This window comes from Ambystoma mexicanum, chromosome 2q (assembly GCF_040938575.1).
Source record: "Ambystoma mexicanum isolate Mex_15411 chromosome 2q, UKY_AmexF1_1, whole genome shotgun sequence".
Classification (NCBI taxonomy): domain Eukaryota; kingdom Metazoa; phylum Chordata; class Amphibia; order Caudata; family Ambystomatidae; genus Ambystoma; species Ambystoma mexicanum.
This window is the reverse complement of record NC_090924.1, coordinates 673,318,533-673,341,076: the sequence shown is the minus strand read 5'-3', so window position 1 is coordinate 673,341,076 and position 22,544 is coordinate 673,318,533. Positions and strand designations below refer to the sequence as shown.

The 22,544-nt window shown below is 48.4% G+C and overlaps 1 long non-coding RNA gene across 1 annotated transcript in view; it reads left to right on the top strand.

Moving 5' to 3' along the window:
• LOC138569003 (uncharacterized) overlaps positions 1 to 22,544 on the top strand; it is a 356,830-nt gene that overhangs the window by 80,832 nt on the left and 253,454 nt on the right. Inside the window, exon 2 of the long non-coding RNA XR_011303049.1 lies at positions 604 to 655. This is a non-coding gene — a long non-coding RNA (uncharacterized lncRNA). The remainder of the gene's footprint in view (positions 1 to 603; positions 656 to 22,544) is intronic.

The window sequence follows — 22,544 nt, the reverse complement described above, 5'->3', positions numbered from 1 at the left end:
CACTAGGTGGTAAGAAGACAAGCAAACACAGGCAATTTCCAGGCCTTAATCGTCGATACATAGTTCATGGCAATCTATTAAATAGAAAAATATTAAACATAAATAATCATACATGCAATTTGCGAATGTTATGGTTATCTGGACTATTATATGCCACTCCCTACTAAGAGGAACTCAAACCACATATCTGGATCAATTGTAATAGTAGTAGTTATGGAACCTTTGAGTTAAAAGCTGATGGGCTGGAGAGAACAGAAGGGAACATTAAGCATTATGCCACAATTTAGATGGCCACATTTGAATAATTACTATAATTACTTTTTGAAAGTACTTATGCAAAATTACAATGTTGCCAAAATACCTTTGTAGATAACTATTTATTTGTAAATGATATTGGTCAAGAGATGGTACTCAATGTCTCCTGCTCAACTGAGTGAATCAATACCTCATCACAACAAGGGATGAATACAAAGCCTTTGCTTACAGTTGCCATTATATTTATGTATATATCTATTGTTTTATACAGTGCAACTGCAACACAGAATTACTTTGTGGCACCCATTCTGCATATCTTAAAGACCCCTCTCCCAATGCTTTTTGCAGAAAAGAAACCAGAAGCGGAAACATGGGAACTGGAGCCACCTATTCCCTGCTGGTAAGCCGGTGTCCTTGTTGTTTGTCATGTTTGTCCTTTGCCTATAGTATGACTACCTGACAGGTGCCAAGGCTTCAGGAGCTACACATATTTAGACAGATCATCCCTTAGTCTTCAAGATGACCTGGGAGAATGAGCATTTACCAAGTAGTGGCCTTGGGCGTAGCCGAGAGCAGTAAGTTGGGAAAGGGCCTTTTTTCAACCAGATGCTGTTCACTCAAGCTCTTGGTGGCTTAAAAGCAAATTTGTAACAGTTTATGCAACAACAATGTGCTAATGTACCTCTTCCGGTTCTGCTGATAGGCTGGTGTGTGAGAGGGTGTGGGTCATTTCACACGAAGTGCTAATTGCATGCAGGGCACCACCAACCTTAGCACGTACCTGCAGTTGGGTCCCTTCAATGGGGCTCATTTTTTACATAAAAAGTACATATCCATCAAAACTTGTCCATCGAATATAGGAATGGGCGAGTTTCGATGGATATGTACTTTTAAATGTAAAAGATAGCTTTTTGATGCATTTATTTTTCATGTTAAAACGTTACATGGAGCTGTCCAGCGCTGAAATGTTGGCACTGGCCAGCTCCTTGTAACGTTTGTGTTTATTGTATATTGGGGGAGGGGTGGTCCCCCCCTAACCCTCTCAACCCCCATGCAAACCCCCCTTAATCTAACCCAACCCTAACTCTCACTCCAACTCCAACCCTAACCCTAACCCTAACCCTAACTCTGTCCCTATCCCTAGCCCAACCCTAACTCTAACCCTTACCCCACCCCTAACTCTAACCCTAAATCTAACCCTAGCCCTAACCCTAACCCAAACCCTAAATCTAACCCTAACCCTAATTATCCATCGAAATTATCCATCGAAATTCATTCAATGAATATGCTTTTAGATGGATAAGCATTTGATGAATAGGAATTTGATGGAAATACCAGATACCGGTTATAATGCCGCCGTGGGTACCTGGACACTTGCACTGTGGCGTGCACAGGTCACTGCCTCCGAATTTTGGTCATTTGCACAAGCGCAGGGGACAAGTGGTGGAAAAGCGGGTATGCCACCTTTTGCGTGCAAAGAAAAGTAAATGCTGCCTGCCATGTAAGCCTGGCAGGCATCATTTACAGTCCAACCCCCTGGCGTCTGCCTACTTTTTGCTGGTGCAAAAGGCCAGTGGACTCCATAGGGAGCCACAGCATGGCAGAGAGGAAGAGAGCTGCCACTCACCACCATCCACATATAGGAAAAAGAGGCCTAGTAGTGTAAACAGAATTCGTAAAAGCCTTACGCAGGGCTTTTACGTATTCTGTTTGTTACGCCCCACCGAAAATGAACACCAATATATTTTCCGTCATTTTCAAAACAGAGTTCAAAACCAAAGCATAAAAACAGACAAAGGTGCCTTATATCTATGAGTTCCCATTCCGTTTGCAAAAAGTGTAAATGCCACCTCACATTTATGTGTGCAATGTGGCATTTACAGTGGATTTCTCTGGAATTCACCTGCTTTTGGCAGGTGCAGAAAAACAAACAGGCGCCTTCCAATGGGAATTCGTTGCTTTTACATCAGCACACAATTATCATGCTAGCATACGTGGTTGTGCATTGAACCGCTGACACGTTTATTCTGTTCAGTGCCCCTATGCCACCTTCAAATTTCTTTAAAATCCCATCGGAGTGTAAAGGTAAGGTGTAAAAAATGTCCCCCTGTATGTCCTGACACCTAGGGCCTGATTCACAGAAGCGTTTTATAATGGGAAAACCGCCTTTGGAAAATGCTTTGTGAATCAGTTCCTTAGTCTGCTGCATGCCCATCTTTTCTTTTGACACAAAAAATTACAAACGGGAACAAAAGCAGGTAGAGAAGTCTGTGTGGAGGGGCACTGCCGTGCAAGCGAGAGTAAGTACGCAGGACAGGGAAACCGAGACACACGGCGTTGTGTCTGTCCCAGGTGCTTGCTCTCTTCCCCCTTTCTGTCAATTTCTGTCATGTCTGAAAGGTAAGAGGTGGCTCTGTCCCATGAGTTTTCCACCCCCCCCCCCTCCCTTTGTCAAACACAACTGCTAGTCTAGCAGGGAAGAAACAGCCATGAAGGTTGTGGGGCACAGCATTGTCTTTCTATTGGAATGCTCGGAATGCAGTACTAGGAGTTATTGACTGCATCCCAAGGATCCTGATTGGCTAAATCAGAGTCGATTTCCCCCTCTATAGCCAAATGGATTGAACTTAATGTTAAGGCATTCTGCTTCTAGAGTCCCCTCCCATCATTCCAAGACCCTGGCCACATTATCCACTTCAAGGGGTATACTGTGCTACATGAATGGTTCCAATTGAACAATAAAATACATGGCCCCTACGGATCTTGGACACTTTACAGTGAGTTGTGCCCTCCACGGATTCATTTGGTGAATTGTGGGTCATTGTGTATAGGGTTAGAACATGAGAGGTTGAGTGCCTAACCAATAGGGGTATTCATGCTCTGAGGTGCCACATTCTTCAGTACAGTGCCAGTGCATGGCACCGGCTACCACTCACTCTAAGCTGAACACCCAAGTCTTATACTCTCATGGTATTGCTTCAAATCCCTTCCCATGAGACTCTTCTGCTTTCTACTATTTTGTACCATGTACCACAAAAACTATGCCTATGCCCACTTGCTTGAAGATATGTTTTACCCAAAAATTAAATGATTAATTTGATGCTATAACCAAATCATTTGGACCTACCTTCACCAAAACCCTCACTTTTCTGTAGCACCTCTTCCACAACTGTAAACCCACTTGTCGTTTTCTGAAAAATAAATCTGACAACCTTTGCCTGCATCACATGGCTATTTCTTCCTTGTCCATTTCTGGGTTCTATGAAATTTTGCAATCTGTTCCGACACAATGATAGACACCAAATGCAAAATTAGTGATCTAGATGTTAGCAGTGCTTAGGCTTCTCTGCGCATCTCATAAACGACACAGGAGTCGGGGTCAGCAAAACCTTATCTTTATTCCTCCTTCTCCAATCTGCCTCCTTGCTTCCCCTATACCTCCCCTTCCTCCCGCCTCCTGCTCCCTCCCACCATCCTGAGTCCTTTTCTCTTAAAGGGGCTCTGCCCTTATTCTCTGGCAACAACGCCCCCCGCACTTAGCAAGTAATCCCTGTTCTACATCTGTACAATCAGAAGTTGGAGTTTCTGCATGGCTCGCTGAGGCTGGCCAGGTGACTCTAGGGTCTCGCCGGGTGTTTCAACTTGGGGCACCTCGGTGTCCGCTCTGTTGTCATCTCCCTCCGGCTCAGCCACTGGTTCTTCTCTTGGCTCAGGCTCCTCAATATAGAGTTTCCAGAAGAAGGATGCATTCCACGTTATTTCCCCTTGTTCTCCAGTTGCCGTTATCATTGTTCCTTTGATGGTCATGATTAGAAATGGCTCTGGGTTATACCGGGAGTCTGTCTTGCTCTGCTGCCTTTGTCGCACAAGGACGGTTTCTCCGACCTCGAGCTGTTGTAACTTTGCTCTTCTCTGCCGGGTCCGCACATTCGTTGGCTTTCCTTTTCTTCTCTGCGTACCTTTCTCTAATCTCTGCATCTTGTTCTGGGGTGTAATCTTCTACTTGGGGAAGGCGAGTCCATGGTCTGTATTTCACCATGAGCTCTGCAGGTGTTCGCCCTGTCGTCTCATGGAGGGTGTTCCTGTAACTTCTCAGCATCTGACACATCTCTTGAGGTTGTCTGGTATGCTTGATCGTAGCCATAAATCTTTCCACCATGCTGTTGGCTTGGGGCCACAACGGTGTGACCTTGTGGTGGTGAAACCCTAGGTGATCAGCTTGTTTCCGGAACTCCTGCCCTTGGAATGGTGGGCCGTTATCAGTTTTCACTGTTGCAGGGATTCCCCATTCGCTGAATAGTTCGTCTTTCACTGGGGCCACATGGTGGAAAGCCGTTGACTGCACGTGTTTGATGAGAGGAAAATGGGAGTACTCGTCTACTGTGACAAGCAGGTGTCCTCCTTCCTCCATAGAGCTGTAGAAGTCTATGGCTATTCTCTGCCACATCCTGTCTGGTAGGGGAACCAGCTGTAGCGGGCACGGTGCTCTGCTTGGTGCCGCTTTCTGACAGGGCCCACAGTGAGTTACCACATCTTCCACATTGACGTCCATGTATGGGAACCATACCTGGTTTCTTAGGATCTTCTTGGTGTTCTTCACTCCTCGGTGTCCCTCATGGGCTATCATCACCAGCACCTTTCTGAGGCCTTTGGGGACCACTAGTCGATTGCCTCTTAGCAGTGTGCCCTGGTCTGTTGTCACGGGTTCTGTTTCTATCTTGGTCATCCTCAGTAGGTCGCTACTGTTTACCTCCCCTCCTGTGAAGTGTTCTGTTTTGAGATGTTTCCACCTGTTCTCATTGGTGAGGCGGACTGTCGTTGGTTGGCTAATTCCTCTTTAATGGTGTGGAAGGCAACCTGGCATTGGTCGTCCCAGTTGAAGGGAGAGTCCTCCTTGAGCAGGTTCCTGAGGGGGTTTGTGATGGTGGTGTAGTTCAAGTAGGTAACAAGCACAGTAACCCACCATCCCTAGAAAAGATATTAGTTCAGTGATGCTGGCGGGGGAGTGCAGGTTGACAATGGCTCTGATTTTCTCTGTGTCAGCTGTGACGCCTTGATTCAAAAAAATATGGCCAAAGAAACGCAGACTGGTTTTGTTAATGTCGCACTTGGAGCCATTGAGCGTGAGACCGGCAGTGTGAAGGATGCTGCACACCGCTGTGAGTGCTTTGTCATGTTGATCCTGATCGGTCCCGAAGATGAAGATATCGTCACTGTAATTGAGTGCATTCAGCACCGGGGAGATTAGCTTGCGTATTGTCTCTTGGAAGATCTCAGCAGCAGAGGAGATCCCGAAATTGAGACGTTTGCATTGTAACAACCCGTCATGGGTAGCGAAGGTGGTGATAGGTCTGGAGGTGGAGTCAAGTATTAGCTGGTGGTATCCCTGGTTCAGGCCCAATTTCGAAAATTGGGGGGTCTGGTTAAATCTCACAAGCATATCCTCAATCCTAGGTCCCAGGTGTCTCTCTTTGGATGGCCGTGTTCAGGATGCACATGTCTACGCACAAACGCAGTTGTCTGTTGTTTTTCGGGATGATGAACAGGGGGAGACCCATTTTGTGGGTCCTTCTGCCCTCTCAATAATGTCATGTTGCAGGAGTAGCTGTAATTCTTTTGTCACTTGCGCCTGAAGATGGAATCCGACTCTGCAGGGATGTTGTGGTACCGGGTTGACTCTTGAGTCGATGTGTAGGCTGATGACAGTGTCCTTGAGCATGCCAACGCCTTCAAACAGCTTGGGGAACAGGGTTTTGAGGTTCTCAATGTCCAGTGGTTGGTGGGCTATCGACTGCACAATGTGCATGCTTAGTGGGAGGTCCTGAATGACTTCTGATTGTTTGTACTGTATATCGATCAGGGCAAGGGCCTTGTCTGTTTTACAGCTAAAGAGACAGCGTCCTAGGGAGGGGCTCTGTATGACGTGAATGGCGGTAGAGACTCTGTGACCTCTGTGAGATAGGTCAGACAGAGGAACTGTCCTTTTGACTGTAGCGGTTGAGTCGCCCCCCACTGGAAGATGCGGGCGTGGGATGCGCACAATGGGTATGCATTTGTAATGGCGCGATATAGTTGTTCATTCATGACACTGACAGTTGCCCCTGTGTCCACAACAAACTGGTTGCGAATGAAACCTTGGGCGCCAATGTGTCATCCGATGAGGAGCTGAGGAGTCTCACGTATTCTGTGCTGCACCTGTCATACGGGTGGTTTTGGGCTTCTTCATACACAGGCAATTCACACGGTGGGGGATTCTCGTATGGGTCCTGAGCATAGCGTGGGATGGGGCCGTGCTCATGTCGTATTCCTGGTTCGGTTCATGCCCCCAATGGTAGGCTTGCTTCTGGCCGGTCTGATAGGTGTAGAAGTCCATGTGGGGTTGGTGGTCGTACATGTCAGATTGACGCCTGGGCGGCACAATGTAGAGGTCTTCCATGGCCCTTATGACCTCAGGGCGGGCAGTCGCTGTGGTGGGGTACCCCTCCTGAGATGGTCTTAGTGGGTCTCTCTAAAGGGTCCAGCGGTCGTTGGATTCCCTCATCAGGTCCGGGCGTCTGGCTAGAGTTGGTATAGGTGGTGATCGATATGTGCCAGGGTCGGGAAGCTTTTCTCGGCACATTGCATGGAAGTGGTTTTCTTGGCCACAGAGCATGCATCTTTGTCCAATGGGGGGGCACGGACCTCTGTGGGGGTATTCAAATCCACACCTGTAGCATTGTTTGTCTCTCTGGGGCAACGGTTGTGGGCCTCTGAATCCTTGTCTCCCTGGGAATCTGGGTTACCTGGTGTATCCTGGTTGTCCTGACACTAGGGCTCTGAAGGGCTACTGTGGATATTTGCCACCTTGCAAACAAAAGTGTTCACCCCCTTTAATGTGACCGGGACGCATGTGTAACCAGCTATATGCACCATTGATTCTAGTATGTATCCATATTAAGTTTTGCCCTTTCAACAACCTTCTTATTGCCTATGATTTCCGTCTCATCACGGGTACAATCCTTCATTCCCACCACATCAGTCCTCCCACTAACGCCATCTAACCAGACGCAGCGTTGAGACACGCCATCCTTGACAGTTGTACAGTACCCACTGCATTCAGTTCGACCGCAACATAGAGACACTATTTCTCTTGACACATGCACAGCATTTGCCCAATTAAGTTCGACCACTTTTGAATAAATAAGCGCACCCACGGCATGCATGCACACAGCCGGTGCCATGCTTCCATTCAGTGACACAGCTCTTTTCTGCCCAGGTAAGACGGCTGCCGCCGTACAGCTCCCCTTCACGCATCTCTAGTGATCGGGCAGGAAACACTCCCTTCGTAACTACCGCACCCCGCCCATACGTGCACCTCGCACTTTTTACTGTTGTCTACGGCATTTTTTGACCGCAGCTCATGTTCCACTTTTTCAAATTCGAGTGTGGGACACATTGCCATATTCACGGATCTCTAGCCATCGTGCAGGAAACACTCTCTCTGCAACTACCGCACCTCGGCCATATGTGCACCTTGCACTTTTTACTGTTGTCTTTGGTATTTTTTGACTGCAGCTCTTATTCCGCTTTTCCAACTCAAGTGCGGGACACAGTACCAATCCACACCCACGGGGCTCCACAAAATGGAAGTCACTGCATGCACCATAGTCTTGTCGGGGCACACGATGATCAACAATGCGTGGTTTTCACCGATATATTGTTTGATTCGCCGCCACAAATACACGGTGTACAACCTAGCTGAAAAAACGATCTTTATAGCAGGCTTTTATTGGCCCACGTCCACACTGGATAGGCATGGCCATTTTGCACCCTACTCTCTAGTAATTGACACTACACCGTGCTATTTTTTAACCCTTTAAACTTTTCTTACTTAGATCCTGGCATCTGACTAACACAGACTGCTCCCCAGCCGCATTAATTAGCAACTGGTCAAATCAAGATTTCCGCCATGGCGTTTACTCACTTGTACATGGTACTTTCACTGTCAAGTAGCTCCACATATAACCCTGATATTGTATGTCTTTCAGTGCCTACGGTCAGTATGGTATGAAGAATTGGCGTAATTGGGGGCTCCTCTGGAGTGGATCTCCATTTAGCTGCCAGTACCTTAGCCAACCTTGTGAAATTAAGGAACTGCCTAGTAAGCAGCTGGAATTTCTCTTCCCACGCTGTGAAATGCATTAAGGTGCCCCCTTCAAATAGGTCTCCTATTGTCCGACACCCTGCCATATCACATCTGGTATCTCCAATTTCCCCAACTATTGTTGCTTTCTCAGCATCCACCCTTAAGGGTATGCCAGGACTGTAAGCCTCACCCACATGCAATTTAGTGCATGTTCTCTTCCATACCTGTTGGATCGCACTAGTTATGCAGGACGCCTCTGGTCCTCCCGCCTCGCTCCAAAGTAGCTCATCCCTGTGTTAAACCTCTAAGGTTCCCCTTTTTACAATCTGTCAGTTCCAGCATCCCTGGCATCCCATCTGGTGGCATGTTACAGCTGGGATGCCAAGAAATATAACTCAAAATCACGGAGGGACAGACCCCATCTTGATAGTTTCCTACTCAACGTACTGAGTGCTACCCTACGTCTTCTCTCAGTCCATAAGAATTCCGATAATTTGTTGTCCACTGCTTTGAAAAAAGGCAGTCTAATTATGCATGGGATGTTGGCGAACAGGTAGAGCAGCCTGTGTAGGGCGACCATTTTACATACCTGTGAAGACATCATGAAGAAGGACACAGACAACAGATTCCAAATTCAAAACAACCAATTTTATTAAATTAAATGTCGGGATCGAAAAAGGCCTGACTTGCCCTATGCTAAGGTGGGATTTCCCTACCTAAATAAAAGTAAGGAAAGTATAAGTCAAAGAGTTCAACTGAAGAATCTGTCTGTGTCCAAAACCTATACTTGCCCTCTCAACTATATGTGTACAATGTGTAGGGATGTCAGCAACCACAAGTAAACAGTGTTTAATGCAATGTTCTGAGCTTCTTCCAGCTCACAGCTTGCTTTCAGCTCCTTTCCCCAAGTATAAAACAGTTCCACAAAGAAAAGCCTCAAAATTCCCTTGCATTTAGGATGCTATAGTCTTATTCAAGTCTCAGGGATCCCTTCCCTAAGTTCCAAGTGACACAGTTCAAATAAACTACAAAGTATCCTTGTCTCCAAAGTTCAGTTAATGCTGTATCAAATATTTGTTCAGATAATTCGGCAGCTATCACATAGGTTGTAAATGTCACTGTAAATCAGGCTTCAGTATCTTTTGTTTGCTTGTTCATTAAAGTCATATTAGATTTCAGCACACTGTGGTGTGTTTAGAGTTATATTCATTATAGCACTTCAACATATAATGGTTTGCATGGATTTAAAGTTTCTTTCCCCTTTTTGGGTTCCAAAGATTTTAATTCTGTTTGGTAGCAAGGTTTTCATTCAGTTCAGTATTCAATAACTGTACGTCATACTTATGGTTAGTTTTCACTTCATCTGTAGTTCAATATTTGTTTGTTTTTCTTTAATTGAATGGCTCAATGTTCGGAGACCTTTGAAACCGTGTTTCTTGATACACGCGACCACTCCGATACAAAGTATTCCCATCCGTTTGATAATTGACACTGAAAGGATCAGAGACTTTCGAAAACATGCTAATCCGTAGCATGCAACCACTCCGATACAAAGTATTCAGTAAATAATGAAGTTCACACAAACGCGCACCAGGTTTCTCATTCACTTGAAACTCACTGGTCGCTTTAAGAGTAAGTGCTGCAGCATGGATCACGTGACCTTCTGCTTGTAGTGTCAGGGCTCCAGTTCCTGCCCCTCAGACAGACCTGTGTTGGTCCTCAAACACAGGGGAACAAGCATTTCAAGCAGAAAGGAAATAGGCAGTCTTCCCGCAGTGCTCCCTTCATCTTTTTCAATCTGCTCCAGGGAGTCCCAACTCTCATACCATGCTGTAGGGTTCTCTGCTGCATGCACCAGCCTCCTGGTCCTTCTCCCGTCACCTTCCTCTGTCACTTGGCTGGGCTTCATTTATACGCCTGCAGCCCCTTGACAGACTGTTGGTGTGAATGACCAATCAAACTTGCCTGACCACAATTAAATGGAGATGCCTTACCTTTACTGCTCTTAGCAGGCATCTTCCTTGTCCCAGTAGCAGAGTGGTAAAATACATAGGGCCAAAATCAGGTCCGGGTCCGGGTTCCCAGAATGGGGAATTACCGGGCCATTCCGAGTTCGGAGGGCCCGGTAATCCTCTCTCCAGGAACCCGGACCTTCCCCATTCCCATTTCAGCCCCCATAGGGCTGAATGGGAATGTGGGAGGGAGCAAACAAAGGGCTGATTACGAGTGGCCCGTTGTTTGCTCCCTCTTCCCCGCATGGGACCCGGTAAGCACGCCTAGTTTGACCAGGCGTTACTTACCGGGTCCCGCGAGGGGAGCTTGTAATGAGGCGGAACTGGTTTAACGGGTCTGCCTCCTTTAGTGTGTCCCGTTAACCCGTTCCGCCTCACTTGTAATGAGGCCCATAGTCCTCATTGCTCTTAGTTTCCTCTTCTTGGTACCAGTACTTTCAAGTGTCAATTGTGGAGAAATTGGGGGAACTGGTTTATGAAAGCCCAGAAAGGTTGAGGAAGGGAAGAGTTGGTTGTCACTAGGGAAAGGGGGATACCACACTCCCAGTCTCCAAGGACCTTCCACCCAGGTAATCCTCCCTCGCGCCTCCACCTCCATGGTCAGCATCCAATAGCGATGGCCTTTACCTGGCCACCTGCACAGAGGATTCAAGGGGTTTAGGAGTGAGAATATCCTCAGGTTTCTCACATACTGCAATCTTTCCATTGAGAGACAGCAGGAGTTTCTTTCAAAATACTATCCTATCCTCTAAGCTAAAAAGCACTTGGCCCACGTTGTATTGGAATGTATTCGCCACATCATGATGGATCTGTATTGCTAAGTATCTGAAGGAGTCTGTTTTACACTGTATTCCTCCCTTGGAGGTTGCGCAATGGGAAAACTACAGAGTTCTCTGTTAATTTCGAAAGCCTGATAGTTTTCTAAGATGTTCCAATAATTCCAGCATATATGGGATATGTAACCGTGGGTTCTGTACGTACAGAAGAGCATCATCTGCGTACAGCAAAATCACATGTGGTCAGCCATTTATCACTATCCCTGCATCCCTGAATTGTTCCCTGAAGATGTTCGCCAAGGACTCCAATGTCAAAGCAAACAGGATGGGAGAGAGGGAGCAACCCTTCCGTGTGGCCGTCTGTAGCTGTCATCTGGGAGAGATCTCTCCACCAGTTTTCACACTCGCCAAATAAAAGTCTGATCCACTTCAACATGTTCGGACCCGTCCCATACTTTTCCAGGACCTGAAAAAGCCAGTCCCATTCTACAGAGTCAAATGCCTTGACTGTTTCTAGGGAAACCACTATTGCTATTATTATTATTGTGGAATTTATAGAGTGCAGACCTAGCTTCGAGAAGCAAGGAGCACTTTCTCGAGGTATACAACAATACACATACAAAACAGAATTCTTGACAGAGGTATACAACAGTACAGATGCATTACAGAGCGCTTTTTAGAGATAACAGAACAGATATATAGCGGGGGTGGGATACAGAGGGGCACAGAAGGGGTTACAGCTGTACAGTGTGGCGGGGAGCAGAGGGGCCAACTCCTCCTCGACATCTTGTACCCTTACTATAATGTGGTGAAGCCTCCGTAAATTCATTGTCGTGTTCCACCCCCACACAAAACCACATTGATCCTGATGGACCAAAAATGAGGTCTGTTTCAGTAGCCTGTTTGCTATCACTTTGCCAAATATTTTAGTATCTAGGTTTAGTAATGAGATTGGGCGATATGACTCTAAGTGACGTGGTTCCTTCCCAGACTTCAGTAGAACCACTATAATCTCCTCCCTCTTGGAAGCCGGTGGGCTTTGGATCTGAAAGGTAGATTCATATAGCGTCTGTAACTTGGGTACCAGTAAGTCCGTGTATATCCATGTATGTTTTGTAAAATTCCTCCGGGAGGCCATCGCCACCCAGCATTTTAGCACCCCATAAGGGAGACTATTGCTGTTTGAATCTCCCCTTCTGTTATCCAAGTTGTCAGTGCGCAAGAAAAAAATAAACCACAGTACAGTTGCTACAATTACAGGCTTTATCATACTGTTTACAAAGGGGTACATTCATTTCCCCCTCTCCAGAGATCCCTCTCCTCAGAGACCGGACTTCCTGTCCCCACCCCCAATCTACCCCAACCCAATAATACCCCCACTTTCCAACACAGACCATTTATGTATCTTCCCCGTTGAAGGGGGCTTCAAATCTTTGGAGGAATGGAGCTCAACATCTGGCCGCAATCCACCACCACCACTTCCTCCAAGTCAGGGTCCTGAGTTTTTTGCAAAATATCCAGTTCCGCTAGACCCCATCTGTAAATGTCCTCCATTCACTGCATCAACAACGGGTCTTGAAGTCTCTTCCAGGCAATGGCCAACCACCACTTTGCCAATATCAACATAAATTGTGCCAGTCGGTGACTGGTTTTATGTTTTTCCCCCCTTGAACAATACTCCATGGGCAAGCATTAGGGACACATCCAAAACTGGAACGCAACAATTCATTAACCTGTCAGATCACTCACTGCCAGTAGCAGGAAATAATGGAACACTCCCACAACATGTGGTAAATCCCAGCAAGTCCAGTCCCACACCGGAGGCAATTCAGACTCGGTGCACTATTCATGGCAAACAGTTTGAACGGGGTCAAATAGACCCTATTCAGAATATTAATTTGAATATGCTGCAAACTTGCATTCCTTGACAACCTTTAGATTCTATTTGGGTTATGGGACCCTATGGCATTTCCCTCTTGAGAAGCAAACCTAGCAGGTGTCCTGCCTTTTCTCCCTCCCATGAACTTTCACTGTATATTATGAATGTTTATGCTTGCCCAGGCATTCTTGCGTCTGTGTGGAAGGATGCGCTCTCGTGGGAGTTCAGCCCCACATAAGGTCCCTTTCAATATCTTGGCTTCCATCGTCGTTATACGCTCCTCCACCCCCTTCAAGGAAGTCTTAAGTATGGAGTGAATCCCACAAGTAGTGGCTAGGCATTTCCCCCCATAGTAACCTTGAGCACCTCCCAATCTACACCATCGTCTTCCACTGACCCTTCATTGATTTCAAAGTACTATTTTATGGCCTGGCAGATCTCTCTCATTTAAATCGCATCTCTTAATGATTCTGCTCTGAGTCTCCAAATGGCTATCACCCTATTAGTCTTTTATCAGCCCATTGTGGCCCTCAAAAGTGAATGGTGTGAGGGGTCAGAAATGTGAGATGGACAACTTTGTGAAGGTCTTTTTCAAAAGATGCCATTTTATTAACTCAAAAGGTTGGATAAACACCTCACTATCGCTATCCTGACTAGGATATCCCTGCCTAAAATAAACTAAAGAAAACACTCTAACAAAAGCTTTCTGTCCCTCACACTTATACATACAATAACTCCACAAGGTAATATATGGCAGTTCAAAAGCAACACATATAACAGTTAAGTTCACAGTATAACTGTGTCTCCTTATAATCTGGGTGAATTTCCCTTCCCCAGATTCAATCAGGATTCATTTCAACAGTTGCAAAGGGATAAGGAAATCCTGTCTTGTAACAAAGTTCCAATGCAGGTCTTTGCAATTCCAACTTGACAACAAATGTTCCAACACTTCAGAATTGTTCAACAAAGGTTATTTCTCTTCCACTTGTGATGTTAAGAACTCAAACAACCTGCTTTGCATAAACCAAGAACACTTCCCTAGTTCATCCGAATTAATATAAATTGTCTTTGTCAGGATGATTCTGCAACAACGCATTTGTTCTGAAGATATTAAACACTTCTGCAGCAGTTTACACACCACTTGGTTCAGCAATGAAAGTTTGCCAGGATGATCTGTTAACACCACTCCACAACACGTCATCAACTTCCACCTGGTTTACTTCAATGGCAGGCCTACTACTTCAAGTACACCTGGTTTACTCCCATGCCAGGCCTACTACTTAAAGGTTCTTTGTTCGGGTATACTCCCCTGCCCGAACAGAATAAAGTGTTACCACAAACTCTGACCTGGTGTACTCCCCTGCCAGGTTAGAACATTATAAACAACAAGTGCTTCTGTGGTTAAGATCAGCTTACAATACATTCGTAATGCCTCTTGATTCACAACACCAAGTTTTAAACAATTCTTCAGGGAAGACAAGATTCACATTGGTGCTCCTTAGTACACTTTTGAGATTTCCAAAACCTCCGCAAATTATTCTCTGCTCTTTCTGAATATCCTTTACCAGAAGGGCAGCCTTCTTGCCACTTTTGTTTCCCCACTTCTTCATTAACCAAATACTGGCAATAATATGGTCTTACTCTAACTCTTCTTTGGCTTTGGCAATGTGGGTTTACACCAGCTTCTTCTATGCACTCCTTCAAACATGGGCAATGAGCTTTACAAACGTTAGGACTCTCATTTGCCCCCTCTTGACTTTGGCAATGTTTGTTAGTTTTAAATTGCTTTAACTTTCTTTTGGCTTGGGTAATGGTAGTTTGTATTGGGTTCTGGAATTGTTGCCCCATTTTGTTGTTGGCTTTTAAATAAACGTGCATGCTTAAAGTCACAGTCAGTTTGTTTTACAAAATAATGGGCCTCATTACGAGTCCGGCGGTAACCGTGCCAGAAAAACCGGCAGGTTACCGCTGGACTCGTATTACCATTCCGCCTCTGTGATTCCCGGAATCACCGGGGCATTACGACCCCGGTGACCCGGGAATTCCGGAGGCGGAATTCTGTAAGTCCCCATTCCCATGGAGTCCAATAGGACTCCATGGGAACGGGGAAGTGGAAACACCGGCACCATGCTGTAATGGTGCCAGTGTATCCACGTCCGTCTGCAGGCGGGTGGCGTTACTCCCACCAGGTCAGACCTGGTGGGGGTGACACCTCCTGCCTGCAGAACTCGAGATGAGCCAGTCCGGAAACAACAGTGGCAGCGGGTCTACCGCCACCGTTATTTCCGGACCGGCTGACTCGTAATGAGGCCCAATGTCTTCTCTGCTTTCTGTCAGTTTGGTATTCAAAATTGCCTTCTTTCATGTTTTTCTCTCTATACTTTTGCTTTCTGGTGTTAAGGTACCTGTTCTGAGCAAACGAGCGGTCACACTGTTCTCCGATGTCACTACAGCCTGGTGAACTCACCGGGTATGGCATGCACGTCCGTTTCCCTCGCTGCTCCCAGGTCCTCTGCCTCAGCTGCTCTTTGCAGTCAGGCGATCTGCTACTTCCAGTCTGCTGCTGCCAGTGCCACTCGCACACTGAGCTTCTTCTACTGCGGTGCTCACCTGCCACTGGAAACAGCCTTGTTAGTGGAGAAGCTCCTCAAACTTTCACTTCTGACTGCGCAGCCTCTGCAGGTCAAGTCTCCAGGGGACAGGCTTCCCTCTCTGACGCTTCCTGCTGAGCGGCGTCTGCAATTAAGGCTTCTGGAGATTAGGACCCTCTGAGGACCCACTACTGCTCAACACTTGACAGTGGTCCTGGCGTCTTCTCTCTCCTCCAGTTTCTGCGTCTGCTGCAATGTGGAGAGTTCAGAACTCCTCCACCTACGACTACTGCTCTGCTCCTTCTTCTCTCTAATGGCCTGCACCTGAGGGGGCCTCGCAAGCCTCACGGTCTCCCCCAGGTGTGGGTATTTTCCCTCAACAAGCTGCACTTTGCAGTTTTGTTCCTCTGCATCCCTCTTCTTCATCCCAGTACCTTGGGGATTATGGGACTTGTAGTTCATAACCCAAAATCTGTTTTTCTTACTTGATTTTCGATCTCGTTCTCATTTCTGTTTCCAATAATATTCCCTACATGAATATCATAAAGATCTATCACAAGATTTGGTTTCACGGAGAAATAAAGATATTCCGAGTTTAAGTGGATATTATTGACAGACTATTTTACACTGTACCTTTGGGATTAAGGGGAGCTTCCAGCTCTATTAGTCCGTATGATTTTAAAAGGGTTTTCATTCTTCCTATTGCATAAAGGTTGAAGAATATTTTGACCCACATTAAGATATTCAATTTGGGGAGCTAAAATATCTTTCTGACAACAAGCCATTATATACTTTGGCATTTCTGATATGTCTTCCCTAGAGGAAGATAAATACTGTGTCTCACCCAATGGAGTCCTCCTCTTCCCTTGGGCCCTTTCTCCTCCCAGGTGATCCTCCCGCAGAACACCACCTCAAAGGTCAGGGTCAGAAAGTGTCTGCCTTACCCTGGCCACCTGAGAAGAGACTTTAGGCAGGGTCTTTGTGAGTACTCTGCAGGATTCATCACAATGGTCTGACAATGGGCCTCATTACGACCCTGGCGCTAAGTGAAAAACGATGGCGGTAAATGGTTACCGCCATCGTTTTCCGCCAGGTCCGATCATGAACCGTGACCGTTAACTACGATGCCATTAGCGGCATCGTAGTTAACGCTGCCGCTAACTGCGCTAAGGGTGCGCGCACGCGACCGGCCACACCGTACTTAGCGCCATGGCGGAAAGGTACGCAAATGCCCACCCAAGCGGACATGCACCTAACGCCATCACCCAGCCCGTTAAGTACCTTACCGCCATGGTGCTAATTACGCCATCGCGAACCAACCGTAAAGGACCATGTAAAGTGAATGCAGCTGCCACAGGTGCACAGAAACAGCACAGGTGAAGGCAATACAGACTCAGGAAGTACAAAAAGAGCACACCCCACCCCTTCCCACACCCAGTCACACTCCACAATGATACCAATACGACTAGCAATGTTGGGGGTGGAGGACCTGATAGCAATGCATGTGCTACAACAGCAACAACAACAACAGGCAGCACAGAGGAGACGCAGGAGGAGAAGGAGGGCAAGGCAGGCCCAGCAAGCCCCACCAGCACAGCCAGTGCCACCACGCAGGCAGCCCCCAATCCCACGCATCAGAGCCAATCCATTCAACCTCACTGCTGAGCAGATCCACACCCTGTACCGTTTGGACCGGGACACCATCACCGCCATCGTAGACATGATACACAACGACATCGTCAGCATGATAGAAACTCCAACCGCCATCCCCCCCCTACTGAAGGTAGTGTCTGTACTCCACTTCCTGGCCAAAGGCACCTACCAGCACACAGTGAGGCACTTGCATGGCATTTCACAACCATTATTCTCACGAACACTCATCCAAGTGCTCGATGCCCTCCTCAAGCACACAAACGACCATATCTCATTACCACGGACTGCCCAGGACATTGCAAACACCAAAGTGGGTTTCCATGCACTAGCCGGCATACCCGGTTGCATTCGTGCCATCGACTGCACCCATGTGGAATTGGTGGTTCCACGTGCCATGGAGGTACCGTACCGCAACCGGAAACAGTTCCAGTCAATCAACGTGCAAATGGTCTGTGACTCCAACAAGATCATCACACATTGTTGTGCCCGGATCAACCCATGATTCTATGGTCCTGAGGAACTCCACAATACCACGCTACATGGAGCGACATGCAGGCCCAAGATCCTGGCTACTCGGTGAGTCCAATGTCATGGAAGTGGGCAGGTGAATGACCTACCGATGCATACTCCACCTGGCTGAAAGGGGGGGGTGATGCATACTCCACCTGGCTGATAGGGGGGGGGAATGATGCATACTCCACCTGGCTGAAAGGGGGGGGAATGATGCATACTCCACCTGGCTGAAAGGGGGGGGGGGGGATGATGCATACTCCACCTGGCTGTGAGTAACACAGAGAACGGAGACAGAGGATGGGCACTCACAATGCACTCAACCCCTCTGCATACATTGGGTGATGGCATGCAAAACAGGCCATGGGAGCCATGAGCATATACTGGTTGCATTGTGTGAATCAATTAGTGCATGTAGAAGTGAGCCAAAGTAACAGTTGGATGCAAGCCATGTTGGCACATCATGTTCTTGATCAGACGACATGACTGACACATACATTCTCGCCTACATACAGGTGATGCAGGCTATCCCCTGAAGAGGTGGCTCCTTACACCAGTCCGTAACCCGCAGAACCAGCACAAGGAGGACTTCAACCGTGCACATACACGTACTCGTGTGGTCATAGAGCAGACATTCGGCCTATTGAAGGCACGGTTCCGAAGCCTCAGCAAGTCTGGTGGGGCACTCCTGTACCACCATGAGAAGGTGGCAAAGATCGTCATGGCATGTGTCATGCTACACAATATGTGCGTCAGACGGAATGTGCCCCTGCCCCCTGACGCAGAACTGCAACCACCTGACGATGAGGATGAGGAGGGTGCAGATGGGGCGGCACCCCATGGAGGAGGCGACGCACAGGAGGGGCGTGCAATGCGCCAAAGTATCATCGACCACTGCTTCTAGCACACATGGCTGGTGTGAATCACATGGAGACTGCACTTGGGGCACTGTGTGTCTCTGGGACATGCACACTGTGGACTGTACACCAATAAAGCACACATACGCAATGAAAATGTCCACACATTTCATTTTGGGAAAGAAAAAAGTGTATTTAAACTATGAAACGTCGTGACACACCCCCTCCCCCCCCTGCACACCCCAACGCACCCCCTCCCCCTCCCCCCTGCACACCCCAACACACCCCCTCCCCCCTCCCCCCTGCACACCCCAACACACCCCCTCCCCCCTCCCCCCTGCACACCCCAACACACCCCATGTAGGTGTCAACAGATGCCTGTGACAGTGGGCACAGGCTGTTACAAGCCCCCTCTCCCGGCCCCCGGGGCACCCCTGGCTGTGGAGCGCAGGTTACGTCCGGAACGTCGGACGGGGCTACTCTGTGCAGAACTGGCAGTGGAGGATGTCCCTGCCTGCCCCCGTGCATGCACGTCCTGTAGGGTGTGGGTGAGCTCAGTGAGCGCACGACCCAAGCCGGCAAGTTCAGCACAGATGTCCCTGGACATGGCCTGCATGGCATCCCTTAGGGTGGCAGTGCTCTGCGCAACTTCGGCCCTTAGGGTCTCCATGGCCTTTTCAATGGTTGCCCTAGCCCCCACACATTCCGTGGCATGCTCAGCCAGCATCGTGGACAGTTGTTGCTGCCGTTCTGTGATGTCCTCGAGGGACTGCTGCCCCTGCTGGCCCATGGCCAGTGCTGGTGGTGTGATGGAGGGGCTGCTCCCCTCCTGTGGACTGAGGACTGGGCATGGGGTAGAAGGCCACTCCTCTACCTCTGTGTGCCCCTGTGTGTGATCCTCATGGGGGCTGGCGTCTGACAAACAGGGGGAATGTAGTAGGTCAGTGGGGCTTCTGACTTCGTGCTCCTCAATGTCTGAGTCTGAACATGCAGCTTTTGCAGCTGTCTCACCCATGTTGCTGCTGGCCGCTGACCCGGTGCCTTCTGTGGCAGGCAATTTTGGTAGAGGTGGAGCAGCTGCTGCTGGCCTGCTGACTACAGGGGTGCTTGCCGGTGGGACGTCCGGTATGCTTGCAGTGGGTCCTGCTTGTTGTGGGGTCTGCCTCACTGCAGCTGAGGTCGAGGGTGCGGGGACGGTATAATTGGCCTTCTTGGCTCTCTTCGTCGCAGGGGTGTCCTGGTTCTCGGGGTGTGAATCTGTGCCTGTGGTGGAGCAAAGGAGGCAGGGCGTTATTGATGGGTCTGCAGACTTTGGAATGACAATGATAGACATTATTCTGGTCAGTAGATGAGGCAGATTTCAGGCAGGGCCATGCAGGTTGTCTCCTTTTAGTGTGGAATGTGGATGCAGGTATGCGGGTGCCATCAGTGTATACATGGTGGTGCTCGCATGTGGCTATGGGCAGTGTGGAAATGTGTTGCATTTACACTCTAGGGCAACCTTGTGCTACACATGAATGGACTGCAGTGACTATGGCATGTCTTGTTTGAGGCACGTACCTTCATCGCCTGATGTCGGAGCTCCCCTTTCCATCCCTCCGACGCCTTCAATGGCTTCCATGCCAATCGTGGTTGCACCAATCTCCTCCCACGGTTGGAGTTTTAGTGGGGATTCCGACCCTCCACCGGTACCCATTGCAAGGTTGCGGTTCGCAGAGATGACCGCTCTGACCCGTATGCGGAGGTCGTCCCAGCGCTTCCTGCACTGCTGTGGGGTGCGGGGTACGGTCCCCACCGTGCTGACGCGCTCGGCCACCAGGGCCCAGATGGCCTTCTTTTTCCCTATCGCTGTCCTGGTCATTTCAGGGGAGAAAACGACAGCTGCGTTGTCTTGCAGGGTCTCCGCAAGCATGCAGAGTTCCTCCCGGCTGAATCTTTCCTGGCGCTGGCGGTCACATGCCTTCTTAACAGCTTTAGGCATTTTTGGGTAGTTGGATGGGTGGGTGATTGGTTGGGACAGGTGTCAGGGTTGGATCTGGTGTTGTTCGGTAGGATGGCAATGGATTGTGTTTTTAAAGATGGCCGACGTGCTGTTTCCCGTTCCGGCGCGATGACGCTATTTCCGGTCCTGCTTTTTACGGCCACCGCAAATTACGGTGGCCGCTAATTACGGTGGCCGCTACTTACGGTGGCGGAAGTGCGCCTTGCTCGCTTTACGATGCCGGTAGGGGCCTTTTCCGCCATGGCGTTAATTGCATTACCGCCATGGCGTAATGCTCGTGCGCGATGGGTCGTAATGTGGCGCTCTTTACGCCATCGGCCCACGGCGTAAACGCTCATTACGCCATGGCGGTAATGACGGAAGATTACCGCCTGGGTCGTAATGAGGCCCAATGTTTTTCCCAAATATTCAACCTCCCTGAAATTTGAGAACTAGTCTCTCCCCACTGGTATATAATCGATTTGTAAGTTTGTGTGTCATGCAGGTGTAATGTGCACCTGATATCCCTGGGGGCGTCTGGAAGGCTCTGGGATCTGGAACCCCGGATACGTAGTTGCTAGCATGGAATAACAAATCTGCAATCACAGAAGGGAGGATTTGTGATAACTGCCTCTGGCGGGTGAATCTCCCACCTCCCTCTGACCGACCCCTCTCCCACTGAGCCTTTCTCACCTTAATTGTTTGTAGGGTGAGCTATCCCTCTTGCGTCTGGTGCAGGGGCACTTTTCTCCGGGTCCAGGCCTGCTGTGACCCCGACTATAGGCTGGTAGGTTGGTGAATTGTAAGTCTTAGTTCTGTTTTATGGTGGAATCTCCTTAATGTCTTTATCGTCTTCTTTTCAGGTGCGAAGGCTTGATGCTGTCGTGCTGGACGTAGAGGCACGGTTTAAAGTAAGGAAAAGCGTGAAGCGCTGCGTTCTTTATTGTCTTTTGAAGCTAACCTGTGTTCTCCTCTTCATCTCCTCACATGCTGCTGTGGTGCTCGAGTGGATGAGAGCAGGATGAAGACTGACCCCAGGGATCCGTCGAGGTAAGTTAAGTGCTTTGCGGGTGTTAAATATTGAAGGCGAACCTGAGCCTCGCTCCTTTCTATTGCAGGGTGTTGCCGTGGAGTTCAGGATAGAAGCGCTGCGTAGCGCGATGGAATTCAGGCAAGATGGCTTTCAATGTTTTGAAAGTGCGTGCGTTCTAATATTGTTTTTTCCTTTTCTTGCTTTGCAGGTCGTGATTTTCGAACGAGAGCTGTGGTCGTGGGATGCTGTGATTTCCTCAAGTTAGTACTCACATGTGATGTTCCATCTTCTTTCGGTTTCCACAGGATGCGGCCCGGTTGAGATGCTGAGCGAAGGATGGTATACAGTGCTTTAAGTGGGGTAAGAAATTGAGGGGGGCCCTCATTTGGGGGCGTGGTCTAAGAATTGATGGGCATGCCCTAATTGAGGGGCATGGCCTAAAGTTGAACATGTAAAACTAGCCTACATTACTAAATACCAGTGGCGTCGCCAGTAGGTGGCGGGTGCCCGTGCCCCCTCTCTGGACACCTGTGCCTCCCTTTTGTGGCCCCCATACCTAAGGCGAGCAGTGACCTAGTTCTCTGTTCATGGTGTTATTTGTGACACTCACTGAGGAAATGTCTGCATACAAATGGGAAATACTCTCCTTTTGTTCCAAAATGAGCAGTGATCTTGGTATGCATTCTGGCACTTCTCAGGTGTTCCTGCCCGACTTCTGCACACCAACCTCCATAGTGTGCAGAGCAGCTTGCAGCCCCTCGAATCAGAATGTAGTGCACGAAACTGCTAATGATGGTCCATTAGTCACTGAATGGTTTCTTGACTGCATTCTGAGGGGAGGGGAGGTGCAGTGGGGTGTGGGTAGTTGGCAT